Source organism: Triticum aestivum, chromosome 2A (assembly GCF_018294505.1).
Source record: "Triticum aestivum cultivar Chinese Spring chromosome 2A, IWGSC CS RefSeq v2.1, whole genome shotgun sequence".
In the NCBI taxonomy this organism is placed as follows: domain Eukaryota; kingdom Viridiplantae; phylum Streptophyta; class Magnoliopsida; order Poales; family Poaceae; genus Triticum; species Triticum aestivum.
The window spans coordinates 237,607,645-237,620,782 of NC_057797.1; the positions used below are offsets into that span (position 1 = coordinate 237,607,645).

At 47.2% G+C, this 13,138-nt stretch overlaps 1 long non-coding RNA gene across 1 annotated transcript; it reads right to left on the reverse strand.

Moving 5' to 3' along the window:
- Positions 1-9,202: 9,202 nt before the first annotated feature.
- LOC123188465 (uncharacterized) lies at positions 9,203-10,613 on the reverse strand. The gene is made up of 2 exons (XR_006494682.1): positions 9,495-10,613; positions 9,203-9,383 (listed from the first exon to the last, which is right to left on the reverse strand). It is a non-coding gene; the product is annotated as an uncharacterized lncRNA (long non-coding RNA).
- Between the last annotated feature and the right edge of the window lie 2,525 nt (positions 10,614-13,138).

Below are 13,138 nucleotides of genomic sequence, written 5' to 3' on the forward strand. Positions count from 1 at the left end.
GCGGGCGTTTGGCCGCCGGGGCATGTGCCCATGCATGCTACGGCCGGAAGGGGAGGGCCTAGGCCTCCGGCACCGACTGCCGCGTCCGTGGCTCGGCCAGCAATGGGTCGCGGTGGGCCTCGGGCTCAGGCGCCGGGTATGGCCGGCGTAGCTGCCGCTGGCCGGGGTGGTGGAGTGGCACTTGGGGTTGTGCCGGCGCCTACGGGCGGCCAGCCTCGGGCCGCACCTCCGCCGCACTATGTCGCAAGGCCACCTCAGAACCGGTCACATGTTCCACCCCGTGGCCAGTGGGGAGACGATGGACATGATGCGTATGAAGATGGACAACATCGTGGTTCCTCTTCCGTGGGAGGAGGTCGTGGTTACGCCTGGCAGAGTGACGGGTCTACTGAGAGACCGTTCCTTGGTCCTTCCGGTGGATTTGTCGAAGGAGCCTCAGGTCCGGACAACCGCCAGAGAGGAGGCTACCGCGGACATCGTGGGGGTCGGGGTGGCCGTGGGAGGCATCGCCGACAACCTCCGCCCCCGGCTGGTGGGGACCAAGCGGCAGCGACCGTGGAGACCGATCATGCTCAGTCTACGGACCTCGCTACCCAGGCGATGGAGGTGGTGACGGCCCTGGCTAGTGTGGAGGTACCTGCTTCCGGGACGGCGGCTGAGGTTACTGACAGGTCTGACTCTGAGAGGGTGGCCAAATGGGCGCGCAAGAAAGAAAGGATGCTTTGCTACCGTTGTGGTGAGAAGGGCCACTTCATTGCTGAGTGTGTGGCGGAGCTATGTGAGTCGTGCGGTAAGCCAGCACATACATCTGGGGATTGCCCGTTTTTGTGTGACCAGGCTCCGGCTCTGACAATGTATGGAGTATATTGTGCGGAGCTGATGTTCTTTGAGTCCCCGGCAGCGAGAGAGATTCCGGAGGAGACTCAGAGTATGACCACCGGGATTGTGAAAGCGACCCAGGGTGAGGTGACTGAGGCTCAGATTGTGAGGAGGCTTCAGGAACTGGCACCAGGTGAGTTCCAGTGGGAGTTGGTTGCTCTCGAGGATAATGTCTTTAGGGTGGATTTCCCCTCTGTGGATGATTTGCAGAGACTGCTGAGCTTCGGTCTGTGTAGGGTTCCTAGCACAAAGTGCATCCTGGAGTTTCACGAGTGGAAGAAGGTAGAGCCTAAGGGCAAACCACTTACGCAGGTATGGTTGAAGTTTTTGGGAGCCCCGTCCAAACCGTTGCAGGATGTTCGTGTTGTGGCAGCATGGGTATTATGGTTGGGAAGACGGAAAGAGTAGATATGGCTTTTACTCGAGCTCATGGAGTAGCCCGGCTTCTAGTGAGTGTTCTGGATATTGAGTTTGTACCGGATAAGGTCAACTGGACTTATAGGGGAGAGGTTTTCCCGCTCGAGATTGAGTTTGAGGACTCTGATCTGTTTGCTGAGGCCATTAATGGGAATGACGTGGATATGCACGAGGGTGACGACAGTGCGGGTGCTAGGGGGGCACCGACTGAGGAGTCTTCGAGGGAGGGGACTAACGGTTCTGGCACCAGTGCTCAGTTGCCCGGGGTTGGGTCCGGGGTTGAGCCGGCACCTTCACCATCGGTGCCTATGACTTCGCTGTGGTTTGGGTCCTTTGAGCCAGCCTCTGCCCCTCCCAGACTTTGGAGCGACAGGGTGGATTCTGATGATGTGTTCGAGCGTACGCTCCCTTTGTTGGAGTTTGAGGGAGCTGGCGGGTCTTTGCCTGGACCTATGGAGACGGCTTCGTCGCCGAGGACTTTGGTTTGGAGATGGGGACGTTGAGCCCTTGGTTGCTTCACCTCCCCCTGTCTCACCTGTGGTCGAGGTTCCGGAGATGCTCTCTACGCCCGAGTTGGGGCTTGGGGGAGGGGAGTCGGGGCAGGTGGCCTCCACAACTCCCATCTCTCTACCGTCACCGGTGATCCAGGTCTTGGAGGCGTCAGCGGGTGTTGCGACAGCTGGCCCGAGGCAGGTGGCCTCGGCTATTTCGTCACCGGTGGCGGCGACGGTGCCCGCGACCTCTGTGGCGCTGGGGGGGAGGGTTCAGGGCAGGTGGCCCTGACTCCTCCTTCTTCTGCGGCGGTCAGGAGGACCGTCTCGCCGACGACGTCGGTGCGCCACTTGGCGCCGAGGGATGGGGCAGGAGGAGGGAGCGGGCAGGTGGCCCCAGCTGTCCCGTCTCTTGCCCTACCCATGGGGCACTTGTCCGAGGGGCTTGGGAGCCCGCAGCCGCCTCCTCTGTTTACTAGAGAGGAGGTAGTGGCCTTTGGCGGGATCCCGGACCCGGTCTCGACGGGGAGACGGATGAGTGCTCGCGTTCAGGAGCTTTCGAAGGTGGATGATATGCAGCAGCGGTGCGCTATGAGGGCGGCCAAGCTTCACGATGCTGCGATATCTTCTGGTATGTCCGTCAACATATCTAATTCTTTATTGCATTTTTCTCATAAGGAGATTATTAATAATGCAAACCAATTAGGAGTTTCACTAGGTGTTACTGATAGTGAGATCTCCAATTCGGTGAATGATATGTTAGATTTGGAGGCGGAGCGTGTCTTAGAGACTATTCGTAATCTTGCAGCGGTTAAACCCATGAATGATGAGGAGATTGATGCGTTAGGGGTTAGAGTGCTAGATAATCTGTGTGCGGATCTAGCACCTTCTAATCATGAGTCGGAGGACGATGATGTGCCCCTAGATGTTGCAGCTGTTAGTTCCGTTGAGCCAGGTTATGAGGACCGGGCGACAGAGCCCACTAAGCCAAAGCGTAAGTGGAAACGGAAGATTTATCCCGATTCTGCAGTTCGTAGGAGTGCTAGGATTCGGACTACTAAAAAATTCCATGACGAAATATGAAAGGAATCTTTTGGAATAGCAGAGGTCTGAAGGACTTGGCTAAAAGAAGGTTTCTTGCTGAGGCTTCTCTGGAACATCGGTTAGATTTTATTGCTCTATCGGAAACCGGTAGAGATAATTTTGCGCCGCAGTTTCTATCCTCTCTTGCGGGTGGTATTGATTTCGATTGGCATTGTCTCCCTCCACGAGGAAGATCGGGAGGTATCTTACTGGGTGTGAGATGCGATTCCTTTGAAGTCCGGAGTGTAGTAATGGGTGACTTTACGGTAAAGTTTCGAGTTAGGTCTAAAGTTGATGGGTTCAACTGGGTTTTGGTCGCGGTTTATGGTGCCGCACAGCCCGAGCTTAAACCGGAGTTTCTGGCGGACATTGTTCGAATATGTGGGTCCGAGCAGCTTCCGATTTTGGTTGGGGTGATTTCAATATCATTAGGAGGAGAGAGGAGAAAAATAATGATAACTTTGACGGCAGGTGGTCGTTTATGTTCAATACCATTATTGAAAGCTTGGATTTGAGGGAGATAGAGCTTTTTGGTAGAAAGTTTACCTGGGCTAATACTCTGCCAAACCCGACATATGAAAAGCTTGATCGAGTTCTCACGAGCGTGGAGTGGGAACAGAAGTTCCCTCTTGTTACGGTGCAAGCTCTCACGCGGGGAATTTCCGATCACACACCATTGTTCGTCGACTCAGGGGAGCCGAACCATATGGGAAACAAAAACACCTTCTCATTTGAGATGGCCTGGTTCGAACGCGAGGGGTTCTTAGACCTCATAGCCAGGGAATGGGCTAAGGGTGTAGGAGGTAGGACGACGGTCGAGCGTTGGCAGAATAAAATTAGGCATTTGAGAAGTTTCTTGCGGGGTTGGGCTAAGCACCTCAGTGGGGTGTATAAGATCGAGAAGGATAGGCTCCTTTCTCTTGTACAGGCCCTGGACATAAAAGCTGAATCCGCGATTTTGCTGCCTCCTGAGCTCCAGGTTAAAAATGAGGCGGAGAAGAGGTTGAAAGAACTTCTCCGCGAAGAAGAATTGAAGTGGGCTTTGCGAGCCAAGGTCCGCAAAGTGGTCCAAGGGGACGCGAATACTCAATTCTTTCACCTCATTGCTAATGGTAAGCACAGAAAGAAGCGGATCTTTCAACTTGAACAGGATGAGGGTACTATTTTAGGTCAGGATAATCTCAAAACCTATATTACCGAATATTATAGACAGTTATTTGGACCTCCGGAGGATAATTGTGTGTCCCTCGATGAGTCCAGGACTGAGGATGTGCCTCAATTGTCTGATGCCGATAATGATATCCTGGTTGCCCCATTCTCAGAGAAGGAGGTGTTTGATGCTATTGCACAAATGAAAAACAATAAGGCTCCCGGACCGGATGGGTTCCCGGCTGAGTTCTATAAAAAGTGCTGGCACATTATTAAGGGGGATTTACTACCTATGTTTCATGATCTATTCTCTGGACAGCTTCAATTATTTCACTTGAATTTTGGAACTATCACATTGCTCCCTAAGAAAACGGATGCTGTGAGAATTGAGCAGTTCAGGCCGATCTGCCTCCTCAATGTTAGTTTCAAAATCTTCACCAAGGTCGGGACCAATAGGCTCACACAGATTGCGCATTCTGTGGTGCAACAATCCCAAACTGCTTTCATGCCGGACAGAAACATCCTTGAAGGGGTGATTGTTCTTCATGAAACGCTCCATGAAATCCACTCCAAAAAATTAGATGGAGTAATTTTTAAGGTGGATTTCGAAAAAGCGTACGATAAGGTCAAGTGGCCATTCCTCCAACAGGCATTGCGTATGAAAGGTTTTGATGAAGCCTGGCGCCAACAGGTCGAATCCTTTACGCAAAAAGGGAGTGTGGGAATTAAAGTGAATGACGATATAGGTCATTACTTCCAGACACATAAAGGCCTCAGACAAGGAGATCCGATGTCCCCTATCCTGTTTAACATTGTGGTGGATATGTTAGCAATTTTGATAGGAAGGGCTAAGGAGAATGGTCAAGTGGGTGGTTTAGTACCTCATCTTGTTGATGGAGGTGTATCCGTCCTTCAATACGCTGATGATACAATCATCTTTATGGAGCATGATTTGGCCAAGGCGAGAAATATGAAGCTGGTGTTATGCCTTTTTGAACAATTGACCAGGTTAAAGATTAACTTTCATAAGAGCGAGCTATTCTGCTTCGGTAGAGCCAAAGATGAACAGGAGTCTTATAGGCAATTGTTTGGGTGCGAGTTGGGGAGTTTACCTTTCTCATACCTTGGTATTCCGATACACCATCGTAGGCTGACAAACAAAGAATGGAAGTGCATCGAGGATCGATTTGAGAATAAACTGAGCTGCTGGAAGGGTAAGCTCATGTCCTACGGAGGCCATTTGATCTTGATTAATTCGATGCTCACGAGTATGCCTATGTTCCTCTTATCGTTCTTTGAGGTCCCAGTTGGTGTTAGGAAAAGACTGGACTTCTATCAGTCACGTTTCTTTTGGCAGGGTGATGAACTTAAAAGAAAATACCGGCTTGCTAAATGGGACATCATCTGTCGGCCGAAATACCAAGGGGGTCTTGGTATTGAAAATCTTGAAGTTAAGAACAGATGCCTTCTTAGTAAGTGGTTGTGGAAGCTTTCCTCCGGGACTGAGGCCATGTGGGCGCAGATCCTCCGCAGCAAGTACCTCCAGACTAAAACATTGTCCCAGGTCACAGTTAGGCCGACTGATTCGCCTTTCTGGAAAGGACTAATGAAAGTCAAACAATCAATATTCAATAGGACGAAGTCTGTTATTGGAAACGGTGCAAGTACACGTTTCTGGGAGGATACTTGGCTTGGCGACTCACCTTTAGCCATTCAATATCCATCTTTATATCGGATTGCTCAACGACGTGAGGTGTTCGTGGCAACGGTATTTCAATCTATCCCCCTTAATATTCAGTTTAGACGGTCCTTAGCGGGCAATCGTTGGGAAGAATGGCTCCATCTAGTTAGGAGACTAATGGAGGTTCAACTTTCTCACCAACCCGATGGATTACGCTGGAAGTTGACTAGATCTGGAGTATTTACAGTTAAATCAATGTATATTGATATTATTAATTCGAACTCCATTCCAACTTCCAAGTTTGTCTGGGCTGTCAAAGTTCCTTTAAAAATTAAAGTGTTTATGTGGTTTGTCCATAAACAAGTTATTTTAACAAAGGACAACTTGATAAAGCGTAATTGGACAGGACCTACTAGGTGTAGTTTCTGTGATCGGGATGAGACGATTAAGCATCTATTCTTTGATTGCCCGTTGGCCAAAGTTATTTGGCGGACGGTCCATATTGCTTTTAATATTACTCCACCGAATTCTGTCAACGCATTATTTGGGACATGGCTTAATGGGATTGAGCCTGACTTAGCAAGACATATTCGGGTTGGAGTTTGTGCTTTGTTGTGGACTATCTGGAATTGCAGAAATGATTTGGTTTTTAACAGAACATCACGGTTTCATTTTTTGCAGGTTATTTTCCAAGCTACAGCATTGATCCGTTCGTGGTTGCTACTCACTCCGATGGATGCCAGGGAGCATTTGGTTACTGGATCTATCCGTTGGGAGATGGTAGCTCAGGATATATTCAACCGGTTTGGATGGCGGTCATGTAATACGATAGGCAATTAGTTTACCTATCTATGTTTAGCCAGCCGGTTATGGCGTCTTTTCCTGGCTAGTTTGTGTATCTAGCCTTTTAGGCTCTGTGTGAGCTGTCTTTTTTCTTTTTTTCAGTTGGAGACTTTGGAACCTTGTTGGTCCTTTTGTTTATTTGGTTAATAAGATGGCTGTAACGCCCCGGACACACCCGCCGGTGGTCGTTACTCCTGGCGGGATCTAGACTGGCCTCACAGATCAATACTAGTCTTTTCTGCGCACTTTGTCCTCACTCATGCGCACCCGGGAGCAACTTCCCGATCGGTCACCCATCCTGACATTACTCCAAGCTGAGCACGTTTAACTTTAGAGTTCTGTCCAAATGGGCTCCTGGAAAAGAAGGAATTCCTTATTGATATGAATAGTCTATCATCCATAATAAGCCAGGCCATCACATACACCCCCACTCAGAGGAAACGACGTCCTCGTCGGGCCACAGGAACGTTCCCTCTTGACACAAACGTCTGTGCTTCCAGTCCAGTATGTGTGCCATGTCGTGTGTCACGACGGGTCACAAACATCATGAACAACATGACCACGCACCTGTCCGCAACCATCCGTGTAACCGCGAGGGTCGGCTCTGATACCAACTTGTAACGTCCCGGACACACCCACCGGTGGTCGTTACTCCTGGCGGGATCTAGACTGGCCTCAAAGATCAATACTAGTCTTTTCTGCGCACTTTGTCCTCACGCATGCGCAACCGGGAGCAACTTCCCGATCGGTCACCCATCCTGACACTACTCCAAACTGAGCACGCTTAACTTTGGAGTTCTGTCCAAATGGGCTCCCGGAAAAGAAGGAATTTCTTATTGATATGAGTAGTCTATCATCCCTAATAAGTCAAGCCATCACAATGGCCGTATGCATCACTCTGATGCAGAGGCCGGGGAGCACCCCTTTTCTAAAAAAAAGGTTGAGGTGCAAATTAGGTGCATGTCAGGCTCACTTGATGATGTGCGACCGTGCAATCATGCTTTGACATGATGCTCTGTACAGTGGGTTGCATGTGGATTAGTTCGTCCGCACCCATCATGGTCAAGGTGCTAATAATTCCCTCATTAGCTATGATGGGATTTGATTTAGAGTAGATTACATCTCTCTCTCCCTCTCTCTCTCTCCGTGGGGGTACATACCAGCAGCATTTGGGCACAATCAGTGCCACCGTATGGGGATAACATTTTGAACATTCTTGCAATTGAAAATTTTAAACTAAATCCCCGCTACCAGGCACCCACCCAAACCAAAGTGCTGCTGCCAGAACGGACCAGTAGTGGGCGCACACCTGCATGCCCTAGTTGCTGTTTGTTTTTTTTTGTTGTTTTTTTTTTGCTCGAGGACAATTTACACATTTTTCTCTCGCCCCTAGGTTTTTTTAAGAGAAGGCAAAAAGATTTGACTTTTCTATTAATTTAAAAGAAGAGAGCTATCCAATGAATTTAAAAAAAAAAAGGGTGAAAAAACCCGATATAACCCACCCATGAGCGTACTGCACACAAAGCCCCAAGCACTATAACCACATAATTGGCCCTTCCAATGCACAACAACTGCAACCCTCGACACTTGTACAACACGTCGAAACTCCTGACGAGAACGCCAACAGAGATAAAAACTGAGCATTCCTCGTCATGAAATCGTGGACGCCTTTCGAATGGCGCCACCCTTCTTACTTATGTTCCTTCTTGGTTTCTTCATGTTTGGTTTCTCCTTCAGGAGACAGACACTTATGTTGCTGGATCCAGACTGATCAGCCACCCATTTGTCAAGGAATTCGTAAAACTCATTGTATTTCTTGATGTAATTATCCTCAACCAAGAGACTCCTAGGAGCAGGCACAACCACACTGGGCGCATCGACATCATCAACAGGGACCACTGATACGACAATATCAACCACAGGAACCACTGACATGATGGACTTAGACGCCTCCGGTTACTCACATGACATATACGAAACATGCCTCTCACGTGAGGCCGCAGATGAGTCCACCTCCAAATGCTTCAGAGACAGAGGCGAACCAGGGCTTGGACATAGATCCTGAAGTTCGAGCATAATCTGCAGAATCGGAGCCACGAGCATGACCATGGACTTATCCTCCATGGTAGGCGACACGGGGGGACAAGGAAGACAACGACGATATGCTTGTTATCTTGCAGCGGATATGTGTTGGACACGCATAGATGGAAGGGGCATGCTATTATCGCAGAACGTTGGTTCAACCTCTCTCGTGGACCTTGCTTGCATGCATGCATGCATGGACAAGCCTATCCCGGCCGTATGAAGAGAAGAACCACGACACATGATCTGCATATATGAACGCATGCGATCTACGGAGTAGTAGTTAAAAGTTGAAGGTACCGCGATTGCTAGTAGGGTTGAACATGGCATACCGAAATCATGGAACATCGATCAAGAAGCTAGCTGATTGTGCCACCCACTAAATTTAACTAGATAACACCCCGCGCGTTGCTGCGGGAACTCTTAGTCTTACGCATATGGTAGATAAATTTGATCTTTCATCTTTTCAGTTCCTAGGATGCGCAAAAATTACAATACATGGTCAGCCATGATGCATTTTCATATTTCAGAAAGAAAAAAAGTCATTTTTATACCTGAAAGTGAAGAGACATTATGGGACAAAATAACATAACAGATCTACAATTCTCGAGAGTATCGAGGAAAGTGCCCATCTCATATCATTACCAAATCTTGCTGAAAATAGAAGCATAATCGTGTAAAATGGTCCCTCTGATTGCAGATGAACTTGAGCATTGATCTTTTATCGTGGTCGAGCTATTTACACATCAATCCTATTACTGAAAATCATGAGAAAAACGAAGACATATATATTGGCAATCAACAATTGTCTGAGACAAATGGAAAGAAAACCAAATAACTGTGAATATAAAAGGAGCATGACCCATCACCATGGATGTCGCAAGGACTCTGATGTGAAGGGTAATCTTCGACACATTTGCTGAACTTAAATAAACCGTATACTTCACTCATTGTGTTGTCTTCATTAACACAATATTGGCAGGTTTGGCGGATAATAGACCTCAATAGAACACTCCTCCCGGAAGTATAGACAAAACTTCTCTAAAGTGCAATAGAATAAACCCAATTCACAAATCTGAATGAGCTGCAACAGAATAGATCATTTTATCCTAACATGTAGTGGTTAACCTAATTGGTTAGTGATTCAAGATCAAGTGTAATATATCAATAACAACATTGACCTTCGGATTCCATGATCAATAAGAAATAGGGAAAGAGTCATGCCTTACTTGACGGCAATAATAGAAGAGCTCATCTTGCACATTGATATGAAAGCCCACAAATTGCGAAGGCCCTGATGATGTTGATTGACAGAACATGAGATACATGAGTAAATAAAAGAGTACAATAGATGCAAGCATAGCCCAGTTGAAAACAACCCCTCTTCTTCCTCTCCCAATGCACGGCGCGCCGCCCAGATTGTATTCCTCCATGACGGGCCAAGGGGGAAGGCGTTGAGGGGCTGTATGATGGGAATCGGGAAGCTCGTTGGTTGTAACTTGTAGCTGATGGCTCAGGGACTGATTATGGATGACAACTGCGGCTGGACGAAGCCGATGAGGACGGTCGGAGAAGGCCGGCAGGGCAACCCGCCCGATGAGGGGCGCCGGCGAGGTGCTGCTTGAAGGTGCAACATCAAGGTCCATCTTGGCGTGAGGATGAGGTCGTGCGCCGAAGATCTACTCTGGCGGCTGCAAGTCGATTGGGAAGATATATATGCGGGCCGCGGACCCGTCTGTTCATTGGACATAAATTTTGGTGGGGGATCTGAGATGATGCATCTAGGTGGAAGAGGAAACGCTAAGAGATCTCAAACGATAATGGACCTTGAGTCGACTGTTACGCTTACGGTGCTGCCGGCTGAGCACAGGAAAAATAGAGAAAATAAAATAAATGATGATGTGGCATGTGTGATGAGGTGGACAGGCTGCATGTTAAGATAAATAGGGTAGTGGGGGTGAATCTCTTAGATATATCGGATTTGGGTACCACTCCATCGGAAACGTAAAACCAACCACTGTTCCACACACAAAAAATGCCGTCCACTAGGGATTATTTCAACGCTCCAACAAAAAAGAAAGCGGCCGGAGAGAGCGAGAGTGCTCTCACGAGTTTGTGGGCCCTACGGAATGTCAGAGCAAGCCTCCCCTCCCACCCGTGGCGGCCAACCAGCTGAAACCAGTCTAAAGAAACGCAGCTTGGACGAAGGAACGGGTGGATCTTCGTCGCAGCTTATACCCTCTTATTTACGCTATGCATAAATAGGTACTGTAATATATTTATTCTTACAACATTTTATCCCAGTCCAAATCGGCTGCTACTAGTAATTTTGTTCACTCTGTCTCTGATCTCTCTCCTAGGCTCCTAGCAGCTGCAGATCAGGTACTGGGGTAGTGTGCAGTGCGCTGTCACCAGCAATATAGTACGAATCATTCGGTACTAATGCACAGCCAAAGTATAGTAAATGAAAACATTAGGCAGAGAGAGGACACCTAAGCATGACATTAGTTTAACGTGCCCAGATCACATTTTTTATAGTTCCTGTGTGCAAATTGCATCCGCGGTAGAGCTTTTCTTATTCTGTTGTCACGGGAACCCAGGGGAATGTCGGTCACTTGTTCTTTGTTTGCTTGCTGTTTGATCGATCGTGAGGGGAATGTTTGTTTGTTCCTTTTGTTTTTTGGTGCTATGCTAATGTATTGCAAATCACAATCAGCTTGGGGCCATCACCTGAGATTAGGTGACTTTGAAATGCACAGATGGAAGCTTAGAATATGTTGATACTTGTCTCCTCGGCAATTGCTGGGGGCACACCATGCATCATCTATATGTGCAATCTTGGGCTTTTCGTTGTGCCAACTAATTAATATGGATTGGAGGGAGTAGTATTACTTTCAGGTGAGGCATCTATTCAAAAAATACGACATCAAAATTGTGGTGGATTTTATTCCCAAAAGTAGTAAAAAAATGTTGTGGATTTTGGCCAAACCATTAAATATAAGTTGCAGGTTATAGCAAATTGCCATTATCTGGTTCAGAATTTTCATAGAGTTGTAGAAGACACGTAAATGTAACTTATCAAGCTATAACAAATTAAGTACGCTTGTTGTCTATTCGGTCGGTAGACTGCAAAATTTTGAATATCCCATACAGTAAAAATATCGATACAAGGACAGCGATCGGTGCAATGCTAACAATTTTTAAAATTTTCACCATCAGATGGGCTTTACAATAATACCGAAACGCATCACACAAACATTCCTTCCTGATGCATATTTTAGTGATATAAGTACACTAATTAGGGGACAGCCAAATCTATTTGACAAGGCCCAGTGATATCGATGCGTCATCCTTCACCATTTTAATTTTATTTTTTGGCGGGGATGGGGAATCATCCCCACCATGTGGCAAGGCAAAGAAAATGGATGGCCCAAAGGAAGGGATTGGTTCCTGCTGCCAAGAATCTCACACGCATCCCTAAGCTGTATACTCATCTCCTCATGCATGCCATTGCCACGGCATATATAATTGGGTGCTTGCATGCATCACATGGAATGCCAACTCCATCCATGCCCTAATGATGAAACAAAGATGCCCTAGATAAAAAGAAATCAAGGACCTGTCACTCGGTGGGCACCAGATCTACGAGCAGGATGGCCAATTCAACTACTACTATCAAACACACACACACACACACACACACAGATGCATGTGCCTTGCTAATTATTAGAGGTGATTACTGTAGAATACTAATATAAGTGATGATAATCTTCTAGGAGTTTGTAGAGAGAGAGAGAGAGAGAGAAAGCGAGGGGGTAGCTACTACTAGGCAGGCTTTTGTTAAGGGAAGGGACCCTGGTGTGGGATTTTGATCTTGACCGCTGTCTCTGGGTTTGCTTCCTGAAGAAGGATGCCCTGTCTACCAATTATGGGTAGGGTTAGTTACACGGCCTCTTGGCCAGCATGCATGCATGTTGAGTTGTGTGTTTGGTTAAGCGTGATCTGTTCTTGTCTCCTTTCACTTTCTAGTATCATTCTTGTGTCATTCCTTCTTCTGTTATTGATGGTCTAGCTTTGCCAATGCACAAAATTAAGGAATTACCATCTTGATCTTGAAATGTAAGCACAAGATGCATAAACCTTGATTTTTGAAATAAATAGATTGAGCAAACCTTTAAAATCCAAATGGGGTTGATTGATTTATGATCTCTGAAGTTGGGATATCATCTCCCAATTAAGACTTTGAGTTCGGTACCAAGCATTTTTTATCGCCCACATCTGATACTGATATATGGTACATGGCACCGACGCGCAAACGTATAAAATGCCCGCCTATTTGGTGGCGTCTTCATTCAATCAATTAAGAAAGCCCATTCTTGTCTCTTAGTTGTCGTCATGTATATATATAGCGTGGACGCTTGGTTGCGTTTTCCGTTTGATGATTCATTCATATATAGTATACGGTCGGATCATCGATTACATAACAACATATTCCCTCCGGTCCTTTTTACTC